The 27469-nt window shown below is 37.3% G+C and overlaps 3 long non-coding RNA genes across 3 annotated transcripts; all 3 read left to right on the top strand.

The window, feature by feature from the left end:
• The first annotated feature begins 16440 nt into the window (after positions 1-16440).
• On the top strand, positions 16441-18393 carry LOC135196892 (uncharacterized). Its single transcript, XR_010310509.1, has 2 exons — positions 16441-16568; positions 17632-18393. It is a non-coding gene; the product is annotated as an uncharacterized LOC135196892 (long non-coding RNA).
• Positions 18394-20631: 2238 nt separating this feature from the next.
• LOC135201601 (uncharacterized) lies at positions 20632-23693 on the top strand. The gene is made up of 2 exons (XR_010311561.1): positions 20632-21026; positions 22409-23693. It is a non-coding gene; the product is annotated as an uncharacterized LOC135201601 (long non-coding RNA).
• A 957-nt stretch (positions 23694-24650) lies between these two features.
• LOC135201598 (uncharacterized) lies at positions 24651-27230 on the top strand. Its single transcript, XR_010311560.1, has 2 exons — positions 24651-25234; positions 25886-27230. It is a non-coding gene; the product is annotated as an uncharacterized LOC135201598 (long non-coding RNA).
• Positions 27231-27469: the final 239 nt, after the last annotated feature.

Genomic DNA, 27469 nt, shown 5'->3' with positions numbered 1-27469 from the left:
CCCCCCCCCCCCCCTTTCAAAGGGTCCCAGACAGGACTCCGTGATATGATCTAGTGGTCAAGTGCTTAGCGGTTACCCATTCCTGTAGAGTCCTTAGGGATCATCTTTTTTTTTTTTTTTTTGTCCCTCTGTGATACATTTTATCTGATGATTTGTAACAATGAATTTTTCTTTTGCACCTCTCTCTCTCTCTCTCTCTCTCTCTCTCTCTCTCTCTCATTCCTTCTCCTAAGAAACCGCAACAGTACCCGTTGAATTGACTGACTGGATCATGAAAACTGGCGTAACTCGTCAGAACTGTGGACGAAACATCACCTATGCTATGAAATTGATTGATTGATTCGTCTAATGAAAACGGCGTCGCGTCATCGGAGCGGTGGGCGAAATTGTACCTGTAAAACGAATGCTTCAGCAGGACAGAAACAGAAATATAATATCTACAAAGTCGAGCAGTTGAAGAATAACAAACTTTGCACGGTTGTAGTGTCATAACGAATATGAATATATATATATATATATATATATATATATATATATTATATATATATATATATACATATATAATGTGTATGTGCTTGTTTGTGTGTATATATAAATAATTAATGCATATACGTATTAATATATATATATATATATATATATAAAAGAAATATTTCATGATTTTCTTTAATTATACATCTCTCATACCCACAAACACACATATATATATATATATATATATATATATATATATATATATATATATATATATATATATATATCAATATAATATATTCATTAATAATGTGTATACTACCTATGAATAAATATATATATATATATATATATATATATATATATATATATATATATACGTTATATATATATATATATATATATATATATATATATATACATATATATATATATATATATATATATATTGATTATCTTCAGTTCTCTCTCTCTCTCTCTCTCTCTCTCTCTCTCTCTCTCTTTCTTCCTCTCACCTCCTCCTCTTCCTCTTCCTACTCAGAATGGCAGTGGCGTCCTCTGGGGCCATTTTCCCTCTTCCTGTCTTCCTACTTGATCCGCCTGAGTGCATATCGGCTGTCAAACTGCTACTCTGCAACTGTCACTCCAAAAAGCAATCGGTTGTAAATTTCTGCGGACGGTTTTGGGAAGAGAGAGAGAGAGAGATGAGGATTTTGATTTGACTGAGTATTAAATACTCATAGATCTTATATATATACTATTTATTATAATATAATATGATATATATATATATATATATATATATATATATTATATATATATATATATATATATATATATACATACACTATATAATATGTATGTATATCATATATATATATATATATATATATATATATATATATATATGAGATAAAGCCCATAAAACACTCTATTAACGGTACAACCATATATTTCGAGCACTTCCTTCTGTGCTCCTGATCACTGGTAAAAATATAGTGATCAGGATCACAGATGGAAGTGCTTGAAATATATATATGGTCGCAACGCTAAAATAGTGTTTTATGGTTTTTTTTATCTTCATATTATACTGTTGATTTTATAGTAAAAGACATTCACATATATGTATAATATATGTAATATATTTTCAATATGTTAACCGAAGGGGAATTTTCTAGTTGATAATAAATAATTTCGTCCTCTCGTGGATAATTAATTCCCTTTCGGTTAAACTAAACACCATAACAGATATGTAATTAATCCAAATATATCAATATTATTATAACTATATATATAATATCTATATATATATATATATAGTAGTATATATTTCTTAAAACAGCCATGTTGGGTGGCGTATCTGATTCTGAAAAACATCTTGCTTTGCTATATATTATATATAAAGGTTACACGTACACACACACATGCGCACACACAGCATATATATATGTGTGTACATAGGCACGCTCACGCGCACACACGTGTCAGCTAGAGAGAGAGAGAGAGATGAAGAAATTTTAATTCTTTCACTCACTCATTCACCGTGGTACAAATGATTCCTACAATAATAGAACTCCATAAACAGATGGTTCTCTTATATGCGTCTCTTTACCCGCATTGAATTATCTCATCCCTTCGTACTCGGAGTTCCCTTAAGTCGTGCGTATATATAGGATTCGGGACTATATTATAACTCATAATTGGTCATTTTGCGTCAGGCAGGCATTTGACTGGTTTAATGTACGATATAAATGCTCAGGAAATATTAATTCTTTGTAAAGAAGGCGTAATAAGCGATTTTAGCCAGTAGATTACGCGAGTAAAAGTTGCGCATGCGCAGTTCTGAAAGGGAGGCGTCTTGATACGGGAGACTTTCTTAAAACGTGACGTGGCGCAATTTCATTTCCTTATTTATTTCTTCCTTCATAAACATTTTTCCTCGTATCCTCTATCATTCTTAGGTCACGAGTATTAAAGCATCCAGAAGAACAAGTTCCTATTCTTCCATATTTACGATATGAAAGAAAGATCTGGCGCGTAAAGGGCTGGAATAGCGGCTCCCGCCAAAATAAGCGTCATCACTTTACGGGAGAGGATTATCAACCATGATACTTACCGAACGGACCAATCAGAATCGGCATTTGAACTGCCTCGTGACGCATGAGATTAGCTCACCCGTTCGGCCAATCACGCGACCGGTTTCTGATCCTTATACGGAATTCACCTATATGCACTCACAGGCCTTCGGGTACGACGACTTACTGTGTTATCCATTCTGATGTATATAGGAAAAAGTGCTGCTGTGAAGTAAATTAGACCATTAAGATGATTAGAATTAGTTCTTTTGAAAATTAAATAAGAAAATAGGATTACAGCTTCCATATAAATGTGATTGCGGAGCACGGAAAAATTGGCAAACATCGTACGCCCGGCAACGGAGCCCACAGTCATGCCATGGATTATCCGACACTGCGGCTAAACCATCGGGTTGCAGATAGCAATTCATAAGCGCGGTTGCTGCGACCACTATCGACGAACGTTAGAGGCGTGGCCTCTACGTTTCTGCGTAAGTTCTCGTAGAAATGCGTATATTAAGGTGTCGGTTAGACGTTTCTAATTGATCAAAGATCTCCGTTCGTGGGTGATTCACGGTTGTTTAGAATATACAGTAGAATGAGGTTTTTTATGAATAGTTTCACACGAAAGGATGCTAATGATTTACGTGTATTAACGAACCTCAATAAATGTTTACGTGACTTTTACTTGGAAGCTTACGGTAAGAAATCAATGGCGCCACGAAGTTAGTGCCACCTCTCGATTGATTCAGTTAGTCACATGCGACTAGTAGCTTAAGAAGTACACATCTCTCTCTCTCTCTCTCTCTCTCTCTCTCTCTCTCTCTCTCTCTCTCTCTCTCTCTCTCTCTCTCTCTCTCTCTCTCTCATTTTATTGGTTGATGTGTACTGAAGTCTGGTAGGTATATTTTTATTAATAGTCATAGTATCACTCACGAACTTTGAATGTCTCTCTCTCTCTCTCTCTCTCTCTCTCTCTCTCTCTCTTTCCTCCTCTTTCTTCTTCCTCTTCTTCTTCTTCTTCTTCTTCTCACTTATATAATAGCTGCAGATTGTCATAGAAAGTAGAAAACGTAAAATGTAGGCCCGTAAATAAATGTAGGAAATTACACTAGTTTACCATGAATTTACGCTTTAAATCCGTTTTTTATTATTTGAAAAAGACCCATTTTCTTTGATTCTCGAAAAAGAGGCCTTTCTCAAACAGACGCGCGACGATTCAGCGGGAGAAAGAGAGAGAGAGAGAGTCAGAGAGATAATCACGACAGTTTTACAGACTTCTTACTAGCCACATGGGGGGGAAAAAACAGCCGCATGGCGAAGGCAGAAATATGCTTCACTGCCTCTGAGACATCTCTCTGCGTTTCCTTTCTGCCCCCATACTTTCCCCCCAACAGTCGAAACGGCCTGGTTTTCCCTCAATGCAGGAAATGATTCAACAGCAACACAAAAGCCGGGTTGGTCCCACTCACATCCGGGCAAAATCAATAATTGACAGCACGAGATAAAAACAAATAAATGAACAGGTTCTTATAATCCACCAGGAACGATTCTAACTAAGCCTATTCGAATCCGCTGCTCGATGTTCGTCAGTGTTCTTAGTTTTTCTCGGTAGAAGAAGAAGAAGACCGGGTTAGTTAGCGTTTGTTCTCCTTCATTAGGGATGAGACCTTGATTCAGGTCACTTTAGTAAAAGGGTTCAAAAGTATTCCCAGGCTAATTCAACTCCTGTTAATATTAATCATGTAAGCGATCATTTTATCCCCATTTTGTAAGTGTCAAGTGTTAGATCATACAGAAGAATATTCCTTATGCAAGTCAAATTACTTACTTATTTCTAAGTATTCTGCAGGTGCTTTATTCTGCAAAGGATCATCACTTATATGTTGAGAGCACTTATGTTAATAATAATCAGAGATAATCCAGATGTGAATCTTTGTATTTGATCATGGAAAACAAATTAGTTCATTTATAAGGATTGGTGGGAGTTCATAATACTGCCAATCAGAGATGACAGTTGAACTACATTAATCAGAAGCAAGATGAAAGTGCCACTGATATAATATGAAGATATTTGCTGCCATCTCCAAATAAACGAGGTATACGGGAGGTAATTAGGTATACATAAGTAGAATTCATACGCATTCAACTAATTGTTATTGGGTTGTTTGATATTAAAAGCTGCTTGGTAGTATTGGATATTTCATCTCAAAGAAAATAAATAAAAAAACATTTGCTAATGTTTTAACTTTTCCACGGTCCTGGAGAGAGAGAGAGAAGAAGGATTCATATGTTTTTAATTAGTTATTATGAAGTGTTAATTTTAGCCTGACTACTAACAAAATCTGCAGCACACAGGTTTCTTTAAATAACAACAGTTCCTCTGTGGGCTTGGTAAGAATCAACATTCTCGCAAACGATACTGAAAATACCATTGTATAAATAAAGTACTTTTCTTGAAGAAGGAAAAATTGTTTGCCCAATCGTATTTCTATCAAAAATACTAATCACAATGAACCTCTTTCCTCTTCTTTTACCACAGACACACTACGCATATATTACTCCGAAGAACTTCATTTGTTTTTATTTTTATATTGCGTTCAACAAGTGCACTTCACTTCCATAAAGGAAAGTTGGCTTAATAATTCCTTCCTATACTCCAAGCCACTTTCCCTAGCTCTTGCACACATCCTGCTGCCTTCCATGCTTCACTTACTCAGGGAATCACTTCCTCTCTTATTCTATTCCTCAGAGTCCATTTACTCTCACTACTTTCAGCAGTTTCTCCTCACCATCCCAGTTCAACAGTACATCATCTGCAATCACCAGCCATTCCATATCACATTCATGCTTCCTTTTCGTCACCCGATATATTGATTGATTGCTTCTTATATACACTTATGCAGGCGTCACAGCATCAAACGTCATTAGGGCTGAATTTAGTGGGAAAGTAACTATAAGGGAAACAGTAAAATAAGAAAATGATGACAAATCAAAATGATAATGAGTATCTATTTGTCACTTTCCAATGTGAATAATAATAATAATAATAATAATAATAATAATAATAATAATAATAATAATAATAAGAAGAAGAAGAAGAAGAAGAAGAAGAAGAAGAAGAAGAAGAAGAAGAAGAAGAAGAAACTATTATAGGAAAACAACTTACAAAAGGATGGAGTACAATAAAAATGAGGAGGAGAAGAAACTATTTTAGGGAACAACAAACTTCAAAAAGGATGGAATAATCTCAACAACAGTGAGAAATATAAGGAAGTAATCTAATAATAAATAGATGTGATGATAAATTATTTTTAATATTATTCTAAATATTAAATGATAAACTAGAATCTATCGTGTGGGAAGGCAATACACCGTGATATGAATGGGGAAAACACCAAAACATGAGTTAATAATTCCAGAAAATAAGAGTACCATAAATGAGATACAGAAAACACTTTCAAGTCCAAGAGAGGAATTTGAAAATAGATGAATAAACTTGACAGACATCTAAGTTTATTTAGGGTCAAGAGCTTAACGAACTGACGCAAAAAAGACCTTTGCATAACAACGATTTCAAAGAACAATTCCCACTTGAAGACAACACAGTTGCAAATTTCCCAATAAACAATAAAATTAATAACAACGCAAATCAAACTATAGCAAAGTAAATTAAATTAATACCAACGCAAACATATCCTATACCAAACAGATAAAATTAATACCAATGCAAAAAAATGAATACCAACGCCAATAAAATGAATAAAAACGCAAACAAATTATATTGCAAATAATAAGATTAATATCAACACAAATAAAAGTAATGTCAAAGCAAAAAAAATGTTATACCACTCATATAAAATCAATACCAACGCCAATAGAATTAACACCAACGCAAACAAATTGTATACCAGTCAAATAAAATCAATGCCAACGCAAATGAAATTAATACCAGCGCAAATAAAATCAGGACCAATGCAAATTATTACTAACACCAATAGGTTTAATACAACACAAATAAAATCATTACCAACGCCAACAAATGTAACACCAACGCAAATAAAATCGGTACCAACGTAAATTACAAAGACACCACAAGAGAATAAATACGCCAGAAGCCGAGTAGTAGCGACGACTCTCACAGAGCAAAACTGAAGCAGCATCATTATTTATCTAATCGACTTCGTCGCCTTCGTCGGCGTCGGCCTAGCCCGGCGGCCTTCGGGAGCCGCCGCCGACGACGACAACAACAACAACACCGCGCCTTATGGGTTGCTCGTGATGGCGCCCCGCCCTTACTGTTGCCATTCACCTCGGTCACCTCTTCTTCTCCTTCCTCGTTCCTCCTCCTCCTACCTACCTACTAATCATATCTGTAAACAAACAAACAAACACCATCATCATCATCATCATCAGTCGTCTAGCCATATATTCAATTCGCCTCTCTCTCTCTCTCTCCCTCTCTCTCTCTCTCTCTCTCTCTCTCATCATTATCCTCATCCCGCCCCTCTCCTTCCACCTATCCCGTCCGCCTCCACCCTCCTCTTTCTCCTCCTCCACCAACTCCTCCTCTTTCACCAACTCCTCCTCTCCCTCCTCCCCCCTCTCACACTGTCAATTCTCCCTCATTCTTTTACAATCATTGCCCTCCTCCACAACCTCCACCGGGTTCCTCTGGAGGACCTAGGTACTAAAATGGTGTACGTACACACACACACACACACACACACACACACACACATATATATATATATATATATATATATATATATATATATATATATATATCCTAATTAAATTTTGCATCAAACAACTCGAAAAATGTACAGCAACGCCCAAAGAGTGGAGGGAGGTGACAGATAATCCTCTCATCACTGTGACCAGTGGTCACACCAAATTGTCACCCTTTTTCCTGAAAAGTTTGAACGAGTTTAAGAAAATAAGGCAGCAGTGCTAATCACCCTCGAGTCTCAACCTTTTGTGGCCAGAGTACCGTAGAGCGGTAGTGCCACCAGTGCACCTCGTAAGGTGCAATGTAGGCATTACTTAAGTTTTTTTTTTTCCTTTTTTTTTTTGGCAACGTCCCTTCGACCTGTGGTTCATTTTACTGTACCTCCATTCATGTTATCTTCAGTTTGGAGAAACGAATCCACAGTTATGTATATTACTACATATATTGAAAGATAAATCTGTACGGAGAGCTTTCGGGAAACATGTTCGATTCCCCGTAGGCTTTCTATATAGATTTATTTGTAAATGCACGTGTATACATATACATAATTATGGATTTGTTTCTCCATTTAAAGACTCGTGTTGCTACGAGTATTTTATAAATGTTTAGTTTGTTAGAGATTTTATGGAAAATCTGAGTAACAATGGTGTCACCTAAACAGTGTACAGAAAATGTAAACTGATGTTCACTCGTACGTTTTATCCTTAGATATTCAAGTAATAGCTTTGCAAGAGGTAGCTTAGGTTTTCATTCATCTGGTTATCGAAGTTTTGAGTTACCTGCAGATCCAACAAACCCGCTAAATTAGAAACAGCTGTTACGTTTAATACCATATATATGATGAATGTCTATATTCATTATAATATGCTGGAGTTAGAATATTTTCCTTCCACCATATTTAGCGAGCCTTGTTTTATTGTTGGGCGATTTGAACGATCGTCTTGAAAATCGAGTAGGTACTGTTGAATGCCAAAATAGAAATGGATGTTCTTTTCTACAGAAGCAATCCGCGGTGGTCTAGACTATGGCAATTGACGTTTTCCTATGTTATTTTACTTATTGAACAAGAATTTAAAGTAATATTTATTCGGACGACTGTAATTAACCCCCAGGGACCAGTACTAAAAACGGCGAAATACAATGGACGCCCCAATCCCTAGTGGATGTCGTATCCGCGGTTACGTTCCTTGCAGTTCTTGCAGAACTATTCTTAAGAATTACCCTGCAAGAAACGTAACCGCGGATACGACATCCACTAGGGATTGGGGCGTCCAATGTATTTCGCCGTGTTTAGTATTGGACCCTGGGGGTTAATTACAGTCGTCCGAATAAATATTACTTAAAATTCTTGTTCAGTAGGTAAAACTGCAGAGAAAAACCGCAACTGCCATAGTCTGGGCCGCCGCGGATAGGTACCCTAGATCTACCGCATAATATACCGAATTCCATGGACAATGTTCGGGTTCAGTAATGAACCCACTCACATAAGGAGGTGGAAGACTGGTTATGCTTTGCTTTTCAATACGACAGAATATGAAGCAGGTGCATTTGTTGTGGGTGAATTGCTCAGTGATCGTTTTGGAATATGCGTAACTGTAGGTATTAGGGAAACCCGCTTTAAACTTCTCTAGGAGGAAACATGTCTTGAGGACACAGGAAAAGGTTAAATTGATGAATGAAGTTCGTGAATGGTATAAAGATTATGAGAGAGCAGAAGGACATGGCAGAGATGAAAAAGGTTTTTCTATGACCTCTTCAGTGTTGTTGATGATATTCTGCTTGCGGTTTGAGAAAAAAATACGAGAGCCTGTAACAAAGATGAGTATGACGATGATGAAGCTGTTGAAGGTGGAATAGACGGTTAAGGAAGGCACGAAAGAAATGGGGTCGAAATCCTGATGATGATCAAAAGGGGAAACTATGATCCAAATAGCCGAAGGAACGTCAGAAGCAAGAAAAGTAGTAAGTGGGTGAATTATCAGGAAGGTTTTCTGAAAGATAAGACTTGAATAAAACCTCTAGCAAGAGGAGTTAATCGAAGAAATTGTTGCTCAAAGAAGTGGTCTGATACTTCCAGTTTTAACAACACTTCCTGTAAACACTCAGGCTTGTTTGAAGAACAGGTCGCCAAATGGATAATCAGCTTATAAAAACCATGAGTTACGTTTCTCCAATCAATACCCAAAAAGGTTATTACCAATTGAAAACTTGTAAACATCTGGAGTAAGATTATCTCGTACATTTTATACCATAATTTTATATTAAGGCTGCATAACAAACATACTTTACAACACTACTCTGCTCACCACGCCTTTTCAAGTTAAAAAAATTTCAGTATACGTAGAAACCCCTCAAACAAAATCATTTTATTAATACTTAGGATATTTACAATTCTGGAAATCGCCAAAATCAAAATGAAGAAAACCCACATACTATAATCAAAGCCGAATTCTTAAAAAGATACCATTGACCTCTCAAGAAGATGGGTGTGAATTAAGGAAACCGATGAACTTTGAAATAAAGCAACGAAGTTGTGTAATACGAACTCTTGTTGCCACTACTCAAAGAGACTCAACAGCTCCTACCTTAGTATACTGGATTTAAAAATGCATTAACTGCCTGATGACCTTTAAGGCATTTCAGGAGCTATATTTTTAAACACGATCAAACACCTGATTCACCAAATCAGTGGGTGCCAACAATTGTAACCAACTCGTATGACAATATCTTCACAACCTCATTGACCATGTTAAAGCGTATCTCACATACTCAAAGCCTTGTTGATGGATACCACCGGAACATCCCTTAATAATGGATAATATCCCAGACTCACTGCCAGCGCTCATGAACAGTTCCGCAACGCGCTGTTCAAGGAAGCATCAGCTCCAGCTTATGTTATGACTATAGTACATTCACATCAACCGTGTATTTGATGTCTAGGCCAGTCCCTTACGACGCTCCTGATTGGCTGTTGATAAGCCAATGACAGGGCTGGAAACTCTCAGTCTCTCGAGAGAGTTCACATAGGCACGATGTATGTTCCACCTCTCCTGAAAGATGTATCCCTCACGAGAGGTGGAATATTGATCCAGCCTATGTGAACTCTCGAGAGAGACCGAGAGTTTCCAGCCCTGTCATTGGCTTATCAACAGCCAATCAGGAGCGCCGTAAGGGACGGGCTTAGATATCAAATGCACGGTTGATGTGACTCGACTATAGCCACACAAAGCACTGCCCTTATTCAAGGACAAGTAGGCATGTCTCAGTGTCTTGTGATCACGAACAGAGCCATAATCACTGTTCTGGTAATACCATTTACTATCTGTTTTCACAGGTGAACCAAACACGAATTTGTCAATGTTCATGGGATATGAATTCATTGTCAAAGTTCATGGATTGCTTGGGCATGAGATCAAACTTATTGTTTGTGTTTATGAGTAACACACTCGTTTCTTGTGCATGAGTATCAAACTTATTTCTTATGTTTATGAGTAACACACTCATTGCTCGTGCATTTGGATCAAACTTATTGCTTGCATTCATGAGTAACACACTCATTGCTTGTGCTTAAGGATCAAACTTATTGCTTGTGCTTATGAGTAACATACTCATTGCTTGCAAACAGAGTAAAACTCATTGCTTGCGTACATATAGTAACACTGTGTTCATAGAGTAAAACTTATTGCTTGTACTAAAACTCACTGACGTTCATAGACAAAAACTCTCTGATTGTGTTCATGGAGGAAAACTCTTTGTTTGTGTTTGTACAGTAAAACTCATTGTGTTCTAGAGTAATACTCATTGCTTGTCTTCATAGAATAAACTCATTGCCTGCATTCATAGAACAAGAAACTAATAGCCTGCATGATAGAATAAGAAAGTCATTGCCTGTGTTCATAGAACAAACACATTGTATTAATAGAGTAATAAACTCATTGCTTGTGTTCATAGAATAAACTCATTGCTTGTGTTCATAGAATATACTCATTGCTTGTGTTCCTAGAATAAAATCATTGCTTGTGTTCCTAGAATAAACTCAATGCTTGTGTTCATAGAATAAGAAACTCAATGCTCGTGTTCATAGAATAAGAAACTCATATCCTGTATTCATAAAGTAACACACAAACTCTACGCTAGCGGATAGCATCATGAATACACTGCTTATACTATGAATAACCTATAATAGTATCAAAACTAACCAACATACCTGACAAACTTTACTAGACCTCCCTCAAAAACAGATATTCCAATTATTCTGTGTAAAAAAAAAAAATCCTTTTCTTAAAATTTCCTTATTTCAACGAAACAAAAAATTGCTTTCGTGCTGTTTGTTACCAGGAGTTGAAAGTCCCAGGCTGAGTTACTGACAAACTTCATAAAACTGATTCCATCTGCTAAAAGCAGAAATCCAAACATTACTCTGGACATAATCTCTGTCCGGGGCGCCGCTCCTAAAGCGTGGAGGATAAGGTAAAGTTCAAGAACGGTATATACAAATTAAAAAAAAGTAAGTAACAAAAATAATAAAGTAAATTTATGACAAACAAAAAAATAACAAATAAATTACAAAAATTAAAAGAATAATTTAAAAACAAAAAGCAAGTTTATTACCAATATATACAAAAGTAATTTTATGAGAAATTAAAAAAGGCTAATTTATAAAGAAATTAAAATACATTTATGACAGATTAAAAATAAAAATAAAAAATGTAACAAGTAAATTTATGAGAAATAAAAAAAAGAAAAATAATACATAATTAAAAAAAAACAATTTATGACAGAAGTATTAAAAAAATTTTAAAGTAAATTTACGACAAATTAAAAAGTTAAATCAATTACAAAAATTAAAACAAATTTACGACAAAAAAGAAAATTTATGATAGAAAAATTCCAAAACTAAACATGGCTGAAAAAAAATTACCTCCTAGTACATACATGTTGCTAAAGAAAGTAGCTTTATCAGGCTTGAAGCTTTACCGTTAGAACAGGATCTCGAAGTCAAACTCGTTCCAAAAACATCCTGGATAAGACAAAGCTTTAGAACTGTGAGCAACTGACCCTAAACCTTGTAAATTTTGGGCGTTTTCTCACGTCAGATTATGGTACATGATTCGCAAACAAGTAAAATTATGGTATATATGGTATACATGATACGCAACCAAGTAAATTAATTAAACGTACTCAGCACTTTTATTACTACCATGGAACTGATACCTAAGTTTTTATGAAGGATATTTATATACTTTTTAAAATACTTATATAATTTTTTTTTTAATTACTGGAATATTCAGGCTGCTGTGTTAGCTCAGTCTAGGGATTAACTGCCTCGTTTTGAGTGACCATTGAAAACCTCTGTTTTGGCCATTTGTATAAAGTATTGTATCTACTGATTTTTTCGTTTTCCTTTGTTCACATACAAACGTTTCATTCATTCCGCGATTTATATATATATATATATATATATATATATATATATATATATATATATATATATATACATATATATACAATATATGTATGTATGTATAAATGTGTATATATACATATGTACATATATATCTATGTGGGCGTGTGTGTGTATGTAAATAACATTATTGTATTCCGTGAATCTTTCTATTGATTGATTGCGTTTCCAATGGCTTGTCGATGTCTATAAACTTATTATTATTATTATTATTATTATTATTATTATTATTATTATTATTATTATTATTATTATTTTATGCAGAAAATCAACCCTGTTCATATAGAACAAACCCACACGGGCCATGGACTTGAAATTCAAGCTTCCAAAAAACCAAGGTGTTCATTAGGAAGAAGCGAGAGAAGGTCAAAGGAAATACAGAGAGAGATCTTGCTTATTAAAATATATAAATAAATAAATAAATAATAAATAAATAAATAAATAAATAAATAAATAAATAAATAAATAAATAAATAAATAAATAAATAAATAAATAAATTGATAAATAGATCAAATGGATTGAAATGGAAGGAGAATAGTCTCAGGGTATTTTGCAATGCACTGCATCTTCTCTTGAAGCTTGGAAGTTCCATTAAAGTTAAGTTATACGATAGTTTTACCAGACCACTGAGCTGATTAACAGCTCTCTTAGGGCTGGCCCGAAGGATTAGATATATTTACGTGGCTAGGAACCAATTGATTACTTAGCAACGGGACCTACAGCTTATTGTGGGATCCGAACTACACTATATCGAGAAATGCATTTCTATCACCAGAAATAAATTCTTCTGATTCCGCGTTGGCCTTGGAAGTTCCATAATTGCATGACTTCCTCAAGGGGAACTTTCGGCCAATCATGGCTAGAGACAATGAAAAGGTGAGGGGGGGGAGGAGTGGTTAGACAGAGAGCTGGAAGAAAGGAAACGGGAATGGAGGTAAAGTCAACGGCTAAAATGGTGGGAGTGGAGAGAGAGAGAGAGAGAGAGAGAGAGAGAGAGAGAGAGAGAAATTCATGCGATTGTGTGATTGTAAAATCAGAGAGAGAGAGAGAGATTCATGTGATTGTAAAATCAGGGAGAGAGAGAGAGAGAGAGAGAGAGAGAGAGAGAGAGAGAGAGAGAGGATAGAGGAGAGAGGATTCATTGATTTAAAATCAGAGAGAGAGAGAGAGGTTTTGAAAAGAGAGAGATCGAGAGAGAGAGAAGAGGGAGAGAGGGGAAAGAGAGAGAGAGAGAGAATCATGTGATTTTTAAATCAGGAGAGAAGAAGAGCAGAGAAGAGAAGAGAGAGATAGAGAGAGAGAGAGAGAGAGAGAGAGAGAGAGAGAGAGAAAGGAATTTCATGTGCCTGTCAAATGTCGACTGGAATGTTGGTTTAGATTCAGCCTAGTAGTACTTCCGCTTCCGGTCCCCCATGGCCGAAAATGCATTGCTTGTTAGTTGAGCCCTGACCCGAATTAGGTTCCCAAACATTACGCAACACGTTCCATCAGTCCCCTCCCCCCTTAGGAAAGCGTCCGTGCATGGAATGATTCCAGGAATCGATGATTAATTATCTTGTTAATGAACCAGATGCTCCGGACAGGAAGTGACGCAATAGGTTCTCATAAGTTCCAGGGTTTCCCTTTTATTCCCGGCACTTGCTGGAACGGAGGTGACTGGAATCGAGGAGGGGAGAGGAGAGGAGGAGGAGGAGGAGGAGGAAGGGGAAGGAGGCGGAGGAGTAGGCTTGGTGGTAGACGGGGGACGATACGAAGGGAATCAGGAACACTTTCCAGGAATGGGTGCCGTGCTAGGTCTTGTTGCTTTTACAGATTTCGGGCAATAATATCACATCTTTTTTTGTTTGGGTTTTTAATCAGTTTTAATGGAATGATCTAAAAATGAGTTAGACCCTAAATAATAAAAGAACTTTAGAAAATAATCCTCCTGAGCCATTGACGTTATAAACTTCGGAAATCGATATGGTCGCCACCAAGAGTTGCCAAGTTTGAATTGACAGATATTTCGTCTTTTGTTGTTGTTACAAACTAGAGGGATTGATGATGAAATGATAAACTTGTAATAAGGGCTTTGATTTATACATAATATACTTGAAAATCCCCTTGCTAAAACCAGAAGAGATTTGGAATGTCTTTAGAACGAGGGGAGCGGCGGTTGCTGAGTTCCGGATCGTCCTGCAACCGATCGGTTTTACTCCTCGAGTGAGGGGAGCGATGACGTCATCAGCCGTCCACTCCTCTCAGACAATGAATGACGCAATGAATGAAAAGCGTAAGTTAAAAAAAAGAAAAGAAAGGTAAATGGGAAAATGGTGTCACCTTCCCCTGTCATTTGTTAGAGGAGTAACGTAAAGAAGAATGTCGTTGACATTCCCGTAGTAAATAATTGAAGAATATTAAAGCCATTAGCTTGCAGGTCATAACTGTATTAACATAATTAGATCAATGATGAATGGATTTGACGATAGGAACGGCCTAGGGGGCGCTGACTGGACACGCAGACGAGTACAAACACACGCACGCACATATACACACTCTCTCTCTCTCTCTCGAAGGGCTTCCCGCCTTTTCTCTCAATCAATACGAGCCGCCCATCGCGCATGAGCAAAGCTCTTGCTCGGGTTTCGGAGCCGAGATTTCAAAAGACTTTTCCTTTCGTTTCTTCGAAAGATGTGGATGTCGTCTCTCATCCTACGGAGATAAAACCCCAAATTTTATCTTCGACAGATAACCCTCCGTCCTGGAACCCTCTTCCAGAGTGGCATTTTCCAGGACGAGATATTCAATGGGCAACCTTGTTCTTCGTCAGTGATGCCCGTTTTCTGTCTCACGGAATCCGAAGAACCCCCATTCTTATGGGGTTCTATTGGATGTTTTTGACATTCCTGGAATGAAAGTAGGCATAGGAATCCTATCCTGGATTCCAGAAAATCGATTCCCCCCTTGAGTGGCGCCAAAGACGCTGCTCATTGGTCGCCCGACCTTTGACGTAGACCTTCCAGCGCTGGAAATTCTGGCGCCAGATGCAAATGGTTCCAGCTTATATATATGTTTGTTTACATGACATTCTCGTGTGGTTTGAATGATGTGCGCGCGCGCGAGACAGAGAGAGCATGTATGTGCATATGTACGGACGGTCACACACAAATATATACACCATACGTTATAAGTATATATATATATATATATATATATATATATATATATATATATATATATATATGTCTTTGAGTGTGTGTGTTTGTGTGCGTGTGTAAGATGATGAAACAGGTACCACAGCTGAGAAACGTAGCCGACCTTGTTGTAAATTGTAAATCATTATCATCAAGGTTGTTATTATTCTTATCTAAATTATTCCTTTCTGTAAGGCATTTTGTATCCTCAGAAATACTGCAAGTCAAGGGAGAGAGAGAGAGAGAGAGAGAGAGGTACACATGTACTATACCGGACAGCAAGCCTTCCTCAGTAGCAATGTACTGGAATGTTCATTCCAGAATCAGATCCTTATTGAGAGAACTGGGCGTGTTTTGAAACGATCCGCTAATCACGACTAATAAATAATTGCACTGATCGATGTTTCGTATTTAAATTCCTGAGAATTAGGAGGAAGTTAGTGGCAATTCATTCATTATCCCATCTGGCACTTTCTGGCAACTTTCGCGGTTAGATATGAACACGTCTTATCTGCAGATAAACCAGCTGCGCGTCATCACCGCCCAGATCAAATGTTATCTGCTATTTGTTACTTGCTGGTGCTTTAAAGCTATATCAGACACAGGCATTGTTAAATACACTGAATACGACAGTACATTCATTCTTTATGTAAGTATTTACAGGCCCATGTTAAGTTTTGTAGCTTCAATACGTTTCGCTAGATATGAATGGACAGGTGTTGCTCTATAATTTCTCGTGGATAAGTGCTTTACGTGCTAAATATAAACATTATGTTCTTCGGAAACTTAAAATGTAAAATATTTTACGGCCTTTTATATTTTATATGATAGGAAATATTAACAAAGAAATTTTAAAGGTTCAATAATCCATAGTTGCAGTTTGAGACTCGGTTATATTCTACGAAAGTTAATCTGAAGGGTAATTCATCCCATTATTCCTGAATTCCATCCTTAGCGTCTTTGCTATAGGCGTGTAATGGAATATAGAGTTTAGGCCAAAGGTCAACCACTGGGACCTATGAGGTCATTCAGCGCTGGAAAGGAAATTGAGAGCAGGTAGGTTTGAAAGGTGTAACAGGAGGAAAACCTCAAAGCAGTTGCTCTATGAAGTGATTGATAAGAGAGGGTGGATAGCAAGATGAAATATGAATGGAGGTACAGTAAAAGGAATGAATGGGGTTGCAGCTAGGGGCCGAAGGGACGCTGCAAAGAACCTTTAGCAATGCCTACAGTCTTTGTTATAGACGAGAGGAATCTAGAGAGATAGATAGATGGATAGATAGACAGATAGAAGATTAAATGTATACGTAGAATCAGAGTCATTTCCTAAATTTGCATACAGCCAAATGAATGTTTTTCCTCACTGCATTTAAGACACAACTGTCCCGTTTACAAGCAATTCACACCACAACGCAATTTCGTCCAGAAATAGTTCACTAGTCAACAATGGTCTCCAGATTACTAGAGTTTCCATTTCTTGCATCAGCACAATCTCATCCGAGCAACTCAGTCTCAGAAAATGTGGTGGTTCAGTAAAGGAGTTTACACGAAATGATGCCTTTGCTTCCCTCCAAATTACTGAGAAGTTCCATTGTTCACGTTGTTATATATATGTTGCATCAGGATAGTGTTAATGGAAAAACTCAAGTCTCAGTCACGTAGTAAGTGTATTTTCTGTAAACTCGCTGAATGATGCCCTTGCTTCCTTTCAGAGAATCGTCTTCGAAGAAGTCTGGAAGACGAAAAGTGAAGCTGAACATCCCTTGAGATTGGAAGACGACCGATCGAAGCCTACTCTGTCTGTCAGCCCTGCATCTAGTGGAAGGAAAATGATCGCTGAATTCCTGTTTCTCGCATTCATATGTCCAGTATTTTACATACTGTACAAAGTGGAATCTAGCGCTCAGAGGAAAACTGGATTCCCCGTTCTGGCTAGACTTAGTCTTTGGGTTGTAGGTCTGGCCATCTTCTGCATGGCCGCTTGTTCGTACTACAAATGGACGAGGTTCTGCAATGGATTGGGGCAATTCTGGCAACTCTCTTCAAGTTTGAAATTTGACGTTCTGCCCAGTGGAATGGAGAGCGTACTCTCCTTGAGACTGACCTCTGGCGAGAAAAAATTCAGTCATTAATTTACGAAAAGAAAAAACTGGATGTTTCTTAGATATTGACCCCCAAGGGTTTTCGCTGGTCGTTATGCAGGGCTAATATTTTTGAGGGTCATTTTCTTTTGTTTGTGTTTTTACGGTCATACCCAACGAACTTGTACTAAACACGCCGCAAAGGTGGATACAATACCGGATGAAAACCCATTGGGGTCACTATCTAGGAAGACACCATTGCAGAATCCAACAGGTGCTTATAGTGCATATTACAGAGGAGGATTTTCTGCCTCACTGACCATCAGTGGATTAAATGTTATAGCCTCTGGGATGCCAAAAACTGGTTTAAAAAAAATAAAATATAAACTGCCATCATTAGTATCAATACCAAATGCGCAAGGAACTTGATCATAATGTTGATTGTTCTTTCGACAAAGCATAATTTGAAGACCACTCGTTTGAATTATGTCAAGGTTGTACGAGAATATGTAGACAGGAAAGTGACTGGTTTACTGTAGAAGCAGGTCTAAGATAAGGGGTTTCATGATTCAAGGACTCTAAATGTGTGTGTGTGTGTGTGAAATAAGTGGAATAACCAACGTCCTTCCTCCCATAGAGAAGGTGTTGTAGTAAGGTGTTAGGTGTTACCATATTAGTTTTCAGCAAGTACTCATGGGAAGAAGCGGTTAGCCTCATGAGCTGCTCCGTGGATGTTTAGGGGACGGGGTGTTGGGGCGGGGGGCGGGGGGGCGTTTGATGGGTTCATATGAGCTGACGTCATGGGCTTAACCGTCAGTTCCAAGTCAAAACAGTTTTATACTATGTATGGTCAATCTTCCTTGTATTGATTAACGTAAAGGTTACTGTACATTCATGACACGCACTAAGAGTTATACATAGTAGACTAACAAAGCCCATCGAATGATAGCGAGCTGCTTGGTCTATGTATACGTTTCTTCTCATTACTGGCCTATAAAGGCTACGGTTATGCCTAATGTCAATTCTGGCCTTGGTTAGCCCCAGGCTCAAGGTTAAGTTGATCATTCTGCTGAATATATTGCTAAGGCAAATTCTTCGCTCCCAAATGGTTGCATTCTGATTGATCCCTAGGCTACACTACTCCAGCGTTAAGCAATTATTACACAGCAAAGTCAGCCTTAAGTATAAATTCATAACATTAGTGGGGTTTATATAAAAAGTTGTATTATGATCACAATTTATTGAAGAATATTTCTCACTATCTTATCATGCTACGATTGCATAACATGATACAACTTCTCTAAACATCGTTTTAGCAATGGTCGGTTCTCCTCTATCACGGAACGATAAAAATACGATAAACTCTTCAGTGTAACGAAAACGAGTAAAATAACCATTATGACAAGTTCATATCTCCTACTAGGGAGGAAAATTGAATGACAAGGGGAAAATAAAGGAAGTTAGAACCTTCAGATTAGTACGAACTCATTTTATTACGCACAGACGATCATAGATATCACCAGCTTTGACAGACTGAGATTACGTCTTCGATAGAATGAGAACGATTACTTTTTTATTATTATTATATTTATATATATATATATATATATATATATATATATATATATATATATATATATATATATATATATATATAATATATATATATATAGGTTACAGAGCATAAATCATCAATATACACGACTGATTTCCATCAGCAAATCCACAATAAAATCGAAAGTTGCTCTGCCTGAGTTTCAGTCATGTGTTCTAAAACGCCCACATCACCAACTTCTCCTCCCTCCCGCCCCCCACCCCCCCTGCCCCCCAACCCCGCACCACAGACCCCAGATCTCAGCAGAGATTGACCTTGAGACTCGGCCAGAGATTTTTCTCATCGCCCTGGGGGTTGATAACTTGAAGTTAAGTATATCCTAGTTTTACCAGACCACTGAGATGATTTTAACAGCTCTAAAAGGTGTGTATGGTGGAGGGGGGGGGGGGGGGGAGCCGGTTTCGCCTCCTCTCGATATCCGAGTGGAATGCCACGTCAGTCTATATTGCGAGTTTTTTTTTTTTTTTTTTTTTTTTTGTTTTTTTTGACGCCCACACATAAGGATAAAGACACAAATGACATGCAAGAACACACACACACACACCACACACATATATATATATATATACATATATATATATATATATATATTATATATATTATATATATAATATATCTATGTATATGTATACATATATATGTGCATGAATATTTACATATACATAAATATTACATATAATACATATGTAGCATATATATATATGTATACATGTACATACATACACATATATATATATATCCATATATATATATATATATATATATCTATATAATATATATATAGAGAGAGAATGGATATAATAGAGAGAGAGAGGAGAGAGAGAGAGAGAGAGAGAGAGAGAGAGAGAGATCAGCACAACGACTGAGAAATGTATTTAACTTTGTTATAAATTACAACCCATTATCAGCAAAATTATTCTCGTCTTAATTATTCCTTCATTTACCCAGTAGATAAGGGTTTCGGGGAAACAGCAATTTTACATAGATGCCTGGAAATACTGCAGGCCAAAGAGAGAGAGAGAGAGGCAAACGTGCACTAGACCCGTACGGGAAACCTTCCCCGGTCGTCATGTACAGGAATATTCATTTCAGAATCAGCTGATAATCGAGAAAAGTGGACTTATTATGAAACAGTTAGTTCTTCACGTGCAATATGAGCCCTAATAAACGTTTCATGCTTAAAGTTCAATTTCAATTACGAGGAAATTAGCGACTGGAAATTCACTATTGTATCTTGCACTGTCTGGCAACCTTCTGGGTTGGATACAGACATCTGTAGAAGGACGTTTTGCTTGGATACTGATGAAAGCGAAGTCTATCTGCTATTTTTTCACTTTTGGTGCGATTCAAAGCAGTGTCACGCACAGGCCGTGTTAAGTGCAGTGAATACGACAGTGCATATATCATTCACGTAAGTATTTTGGAACCTTTGTACAGTGGTTTTAGTGCATTCCCTCACTGGCATGAATGCACTCAAGGGATACTTTATGCATTCCTTGCATGTGAGCGGTTGCCTCGGAAAAGTATTTGCATTCCGTGCGTGGAAAGCTGCAATGAAAGACTGCTTGTTTTATGCGTCTTTTGGAATGACGCAACAGAATTTTGTGGGTTAGATTTTACGTCAGTTAATCTGATGGCTAATTCGTCAGATTATTCCTGATTGCCATCCTCTGCGTCTTTGTTATTGAAGAGAGGAATCTCGATAGATTGACCAATAGATAGATAACTGGAGAAATTAGACTTTTAACTTTCTTTTATTCAATGTATAAGTAGTAACCGAGCTATTTCATAAATTTACTGACTGGCAAATGAATGCGTTCCTCAACTGCACTGAAGACAGACAGACGTGTCCTGTTTCCAAGCAATATCCACCACAGTACCCTGTTTTCCAGAGATAGTTCGTCACCCAACGCTTCCCTCTAGATTACCGAGAGGTCCCATTGCTCACGTTGTTTTATATCTTCCATAAAACTATACTCTGTTTTTTTCCATCTGTCCACCCGCCTGTGGTGTTTGCGTATGGTAACGCTGCGTCCCGGGTTTTCGATAGTGACGCTATGTGTAAGTTTTAGGTAAATAAAAGGATATCTGGGTGTACATTTGCAACTGAAAAGTGTTTTAATAATTTACTGTGTGCGAATTATACCGTTAATATTCGAAATAGGATATTGTTATTATTGTTGAATGTAACTATCTAAAGCCCAGGACGCAGTGTTACCATACGCAAACACCACAGGCTGGTGGACAGATGGAAAAAAAAACCGACTTTAGTGTTGTTGGAGCGACTCAGTCTCGGTTACGTAGTAATAAGGCAATAAAGAATTATCCATAACATGAGTTTCCTATTGCGATGGCTATTTGTCTGTCTGTCAGCACTTTTACTGTCCGCCCTCAGATCTTAAAAACTACTGAGGCTAGAGGGCTGCAAATTGGTATGTTGAACATCCACCCTCCAAGCATTAAAGACACCAAGTTGCAGCCCTCTAGCCTCAGTAGTTTTTACTTATTACAAGGCCAAAGTTAGCCATGGTCGTGCGTGTGCCATAGCTATAAGTGCCAACAACACAGGCCACCACCTGGCCGTGGCAGAAAGTTTCATAGGCTGCGGCTAAGATTATCAAAGGCTGGGCCTGAGGGTTTTATAGTGCATTATATTCTATAAAATTCTAAAGCCCCTAAAAACTTGGGAGCATTATTTACTTTTTTCGCGGTTTTTTTTTTTTTTTTTATATATATAGTCGCTTGACCTGTGCCCTTTGTTATATGGTAAACGATGCCTTTGTGTCCTTTCAGAGCATCATCTGTGAAGAAGTTTGGAGGAAGAAACGACAGGTTGAATATCAATGAAGATTAGAAAACGACCGATCGAAGCCCCTTGTCTTTGAACCCCTCTACGAAAAAAAGGAACAAATAATAATGATTGCTGAAGTCATGTATTTTTTGCTTATATTTTCAGTATTCTATATGCTGTTCAAAGTGGAATCCTGTACTCACAGAGGATCGAGATTCACCCTGCCAGTTCAGGTTGCTTTCTGGGTTATAGGGTTGTTCATGTTTTGGATGATCACGTATTCATATTATAGATGGAAAACATGGGATGGGTTTGGAGAATTCTGTAAATTCTCCTTCGATTTTAAATTTGATACTTTCCCGGATGAAATTGAGTTTGGCTTCTCAGCGCGACTGACCTCTTGCGGGAGGAAAATTCCCAGATCCTTTCAGTCGACAACTTACGAAAATAAACAACGGATCTTTCCTAAATAATTACCCTAATGGTTTACTTGTGGGGGGGGGGGTGTCATTTTCTTTGTGATATTTAATGTCTTCCGTTTGTGTTTTTAAGGCCATACCACACGAACTTGTACTGAACACGCCGAAGAGGTGGATACAGTGGGTCACTATCTAGAGGGAGTTCACTATCTAGGAGGGGTCACTATCCAGAAGGGGATCACTATTTAGAAGGGGTCTCTAGGAAAGATCCGGAACAAATCTTCTGTTGCTGGATGATGAGATGCAGTGACACCGTTGCAGAATCCAACAGACGCTTATAGTACAGATTAAAGAGGAGGATTTCCTGCCTCACTGACCATCAGTGGCTTAAATGTTATATAGTCTCAGGGACCCCAAAACGCTATATTTATAGAAATAAAGTATATAGTTCCCTCATTAGTATCAATACCGAATGTGTAAGGAACATGAATATATAATGTCGATTGTGGGTTTTTGTTCCCATTAAAGCTCACATAAATAAAATTTTTGTTTATTGTAAATATTTGTGTAATATGTTACTATTGTACAACTTAAATGAATTCAAAATCATTTTCTGTACATTATTCTATTCTATTGTATGTAAATATTATTAATATTTATGGACGCTACAGTTCCGTCCGCACAATATAATAAAACAATAGAACACAATGAAAATATGTATTACGGGCTGCTCTATGAGCAAGAGCCCGTGCTGGCATAAGGTCAGCTTAATCAAAAACAACAACAAGCAATGAAAATGTAATATAGAGGTCAAGAGTGACGGAACAGCTGTGGTGTTGAGTTGGCAGTAAATGGAATAGACAATTAATCTGCGTTTCTTTATCCACCAACTACATTTGGAAGAACACAGAAGATTTAGAAAGTATTGGGAAACTAATAAAAAGTTGATCAACAATCAAAATGCCATTGAATTCAATGAAATATGCATACAAGAAAAAACTTTGTCCCAAAAGTAATATATATATATATATATATATAGATATATATATATATATATAAATATGGAGGTGTTGGTATGGTGTTGGCGTCACACCTAGGTGGTCGCGAGTTCGAATCTCGGCAATTCCATCAAGGAGTGAGAGATGTGTATTTCTGGTGATAGAAGTTCACTCTCGACGTGGTTCGGAAGTCACGTAAAGCCGTTGGTCCCGTTGCTGAATAACCGCTGGTTACAAGCAACGTGAAAACACCATACAAACAAACAATCATCAATATACACGAGGGATTTCCATCATCGTATCCACAATAAAATTGAAAGTTTCTCTGCCTGAGTTTCAGTCAGGTGCCCTAAAACGCCTCCATCACCAACCCCCTCACCATCACCACAGTCCCCACATCACAGCAGAAATTGACCTTGAGGCTCGTCCAGAGCGGAATGCCACGTCAGTCTGTGTCGTTATAAATAGATCTAATTTTGTGCAACTACGATTAATTACATAAACATTATTCTAGAGCCGCCGTTTCTGAAGTTACAAGATTTCTTTTCATATGCAGGCTTATAATATATATATATATATATATATATATATATATATATATATATATATATATATATATATAGAATTCTATACATACATAAATTACATGTGTATATGTGTGTATGAATATTGTGTGTAAATATTTGCATATATACATTATTATTCATATATAACATATATTATATATATACACACACACATATATGTATATATATATATATATATATATATATATATATATATATATATATATATATATATATATATTATATAATAAAGAGAGAGAGAGAATCAGCACAACGACTAATAAATGTATTTGAACTTCTTATTATAAATTATTAATCATTATCAGTAAGATTATTCTTATCTTAACTCAGTGGATAAGAGTTTCGGCGAAACAGAGCAGCTTTACATAGAGGTATTGTACAAAGATGCCTGGGGATACTGCAGACCACAATCCACACACACACACACACACACAGAGAGGCAAACGTGCACTAGACCCGTACGGGAAGCCTTCTCCAGTCGTCATGTACAGGAATATTCATTTCAGAATTAGCTGATAATCGAGAAAAGTGAACTTATTGTGAAACAGTTTGTTCTTCACGTGCAATATGAGCCCTAATAAACGTTTCATACTCAAAGTCCAATTTCAATTACGAGGAAATTAGCGACTGGAAATGCATTATTGCATCTTGCACTGTCTGGCAACCGTCTGGGTTGGATACAGACATGTGTAGAAGGGCGTTTCGCTTGGACACTGACGAAAGCGAAGTCTGTTTTGGTTCCTTGTTGGTGCGTTTCAAAGCAGTGTCACGCACAGGCCGTGTTAAGTGCAGTGATCACGACAGTGCATATGTTATTCATTCACGTAAGTATTTACGAACCTTTGTACAGTAGTTTCAGTGCATTCCCTCACTGACGTGAATGCACTCTAGTGATACTTTATGCATTCCTTGCGTGTGAGCGGTGACTCCATGAAGTATTTGCATTCTGTGCGTGGCAAGCTTGGAATAATGCAACAGCCATGATCATGCGTGTAGCACTGTGATACGTGCCAACAACTCAGGCCACCACCGGTCCGTGGCTGAAAGTTGAATAGGCCGCGGCTGAGAGTTTCATACTGCAATATACGCTGTACAGAAAACTAGATTGCACCTAAGAAACTTCGGGGCATTTTTTTTAAACCGCTTGACCTGCGTTTTATTATTATTTTTTTTTTTAAGCTGATAGGTAAGATAGATGTAAGAAGAGTGAGGGCAGTTAGCTTTTATTAAATAGATTACACTAATTAAGAAATAAAATTTATAAAATATAATCTGTACAATTCACCATGTTAATATAACGTAAAATCATTATTGTAATATGTTAATATTAAGGCCTAAGTAAGAAAATTGTACCCAGACCCAAATAAAATTGCTGATAAACCACACGTTACATTACTCTAACTAATAATTAACTTCTAAACTATTCCCTGTGCCATTAGTGCTCGCTAAAGGATGATGCCTTTGCTTCCTTTCAGAGAAGAAGACTAAGAAACGACAAGTTGCATATCGCTGGAGATTCAAAGACGACGGATCGAAGCCTCTTGTCAGTTAACCCCTCTACAACAACAACAGCAACAACAAAATGATTGCTGAAATCGTCGTTCTTTTGTTTACTCTGCCTGTATTCGTCATGCTATTCCAAGTTGAGAGCAGGGCTCAAACCGGAAGGGGATTCCCCGATCCAGCTAGGCTTATGTTCTGGGTTGTCGGTGTGTTCATGTTTTGTATGGAAGGATATATATATTACAAGTGGGTAACCTGGGATGGTTTGTGGGTAAGCATCTGGGATGGTTTCGCACAATTCCCGCAGTTCTTTGTCAATGTGTTTCACGGCGCGCAGCAGATTGCAGGGGATTGGGTCTCCAGTACGGTTGAACACTGCGGAGAAAAAGTAACGCAATCCTTCGGAGCATTAACTTATGAAAATGTTCTTTTGTTACTTGGACAGTAGAACAACATTACTGCAATCCGCAGCTGCTGAATTCAACAGCAGGTTACATACAGGATTTGATGACCCATTGATTTTCAGAAGTGAAAGCTACTCAGTGTATTTAGTGTTGTATATTGTCGTTTGGAGTTCTATGACGTAGACAAATCTGCACAAAGAACGCGTAAATAATGTTTATTATTCTCTTCTGCGGATGTTTTTAAAATTACAGTAATATAGAGTTTTCATAGCGATGGAATTGAGAGGGCGTGTGCGAGAATCTGTAAACAGGCAAGTGACTGGTTAATTGTAGAGGTCGGTCTAAGACAAAGGCCTGTCATGACTCCAAGCCAGCTCCTGTAAGGAAGCAGCCTTAATTTTAGCGAGTTTCTTTTCTTTTCTTGTTTTTCTCTCTGCAGAAAACCACGAAAACATACTAAATGTATATCAATATATGTACTATATGTGTGAGTGAGTGTATATGTGTGCGTATGTTTGTATGTATGTCAAATGACGCTTCTGCCTTTAGATATGGTGGCTCTAGGGTCTAGAATGATGTTTAAGTAACTGATCATAATACATGGAATGAGATAGACTTATGAAAAATCACTGGCCGTCTTCCAAGGCCAGTCACTGGTGGAGTGTGAGGGTCTAAGGTGGCGGCGCCTAGCTGTGTGGGAAACGAGGGAGGCGGGGGGGGGGGGGGGGGGGGGGTGGGGGGGGGGGGGGGGGGGGGGCGTTGGTTTGTGGAGGTGAGGGTGATTGGTCTGGAAAACTGTCAAAGTTATTGTGACTGTAATGATAGAAATCCCATCTTAATATTGATGATGATATCCTTTGTAGCACACCCACATATATTATAGATATAAATATATATATATATATATATATATTAGATATATATATATATATATATATATATATATTATATATATATATATATATATATAAAAATAAAAAAGAAGTCTTTCTCGTTCTATCAAAGACGTAACATTAGCCTGTCAGAATTGATGATATCTGTGATCGTCTGTGCATTGATTAAATATTTACAATACACTGAAGGTACTATCTTCCTTTATTTTTTAATCTGACATGCAATTCTCGCGATATTCCTCCCTAGTAGAAGATATGC

This window comes from Macrobrachium nipponense, chromosome 23 (assembly GCF_015104395.2).
Source record: "Macrobrachium nipponense isolate FS-2020 chromosome 23, ASM1510439v2, whole genome shotgun sequence".
Lineage (NCBI taxonomy): Eukaryota > Metazoa > Arthropoda > Malacostraca > Decapoda > Palaemonidae > Macrobrachium > Macrobrachium nipponense.
Note: the sequence above shows the minus strand (reverse complement) of the source record. Positions and strands in the feature narration are given on the sequence as shown.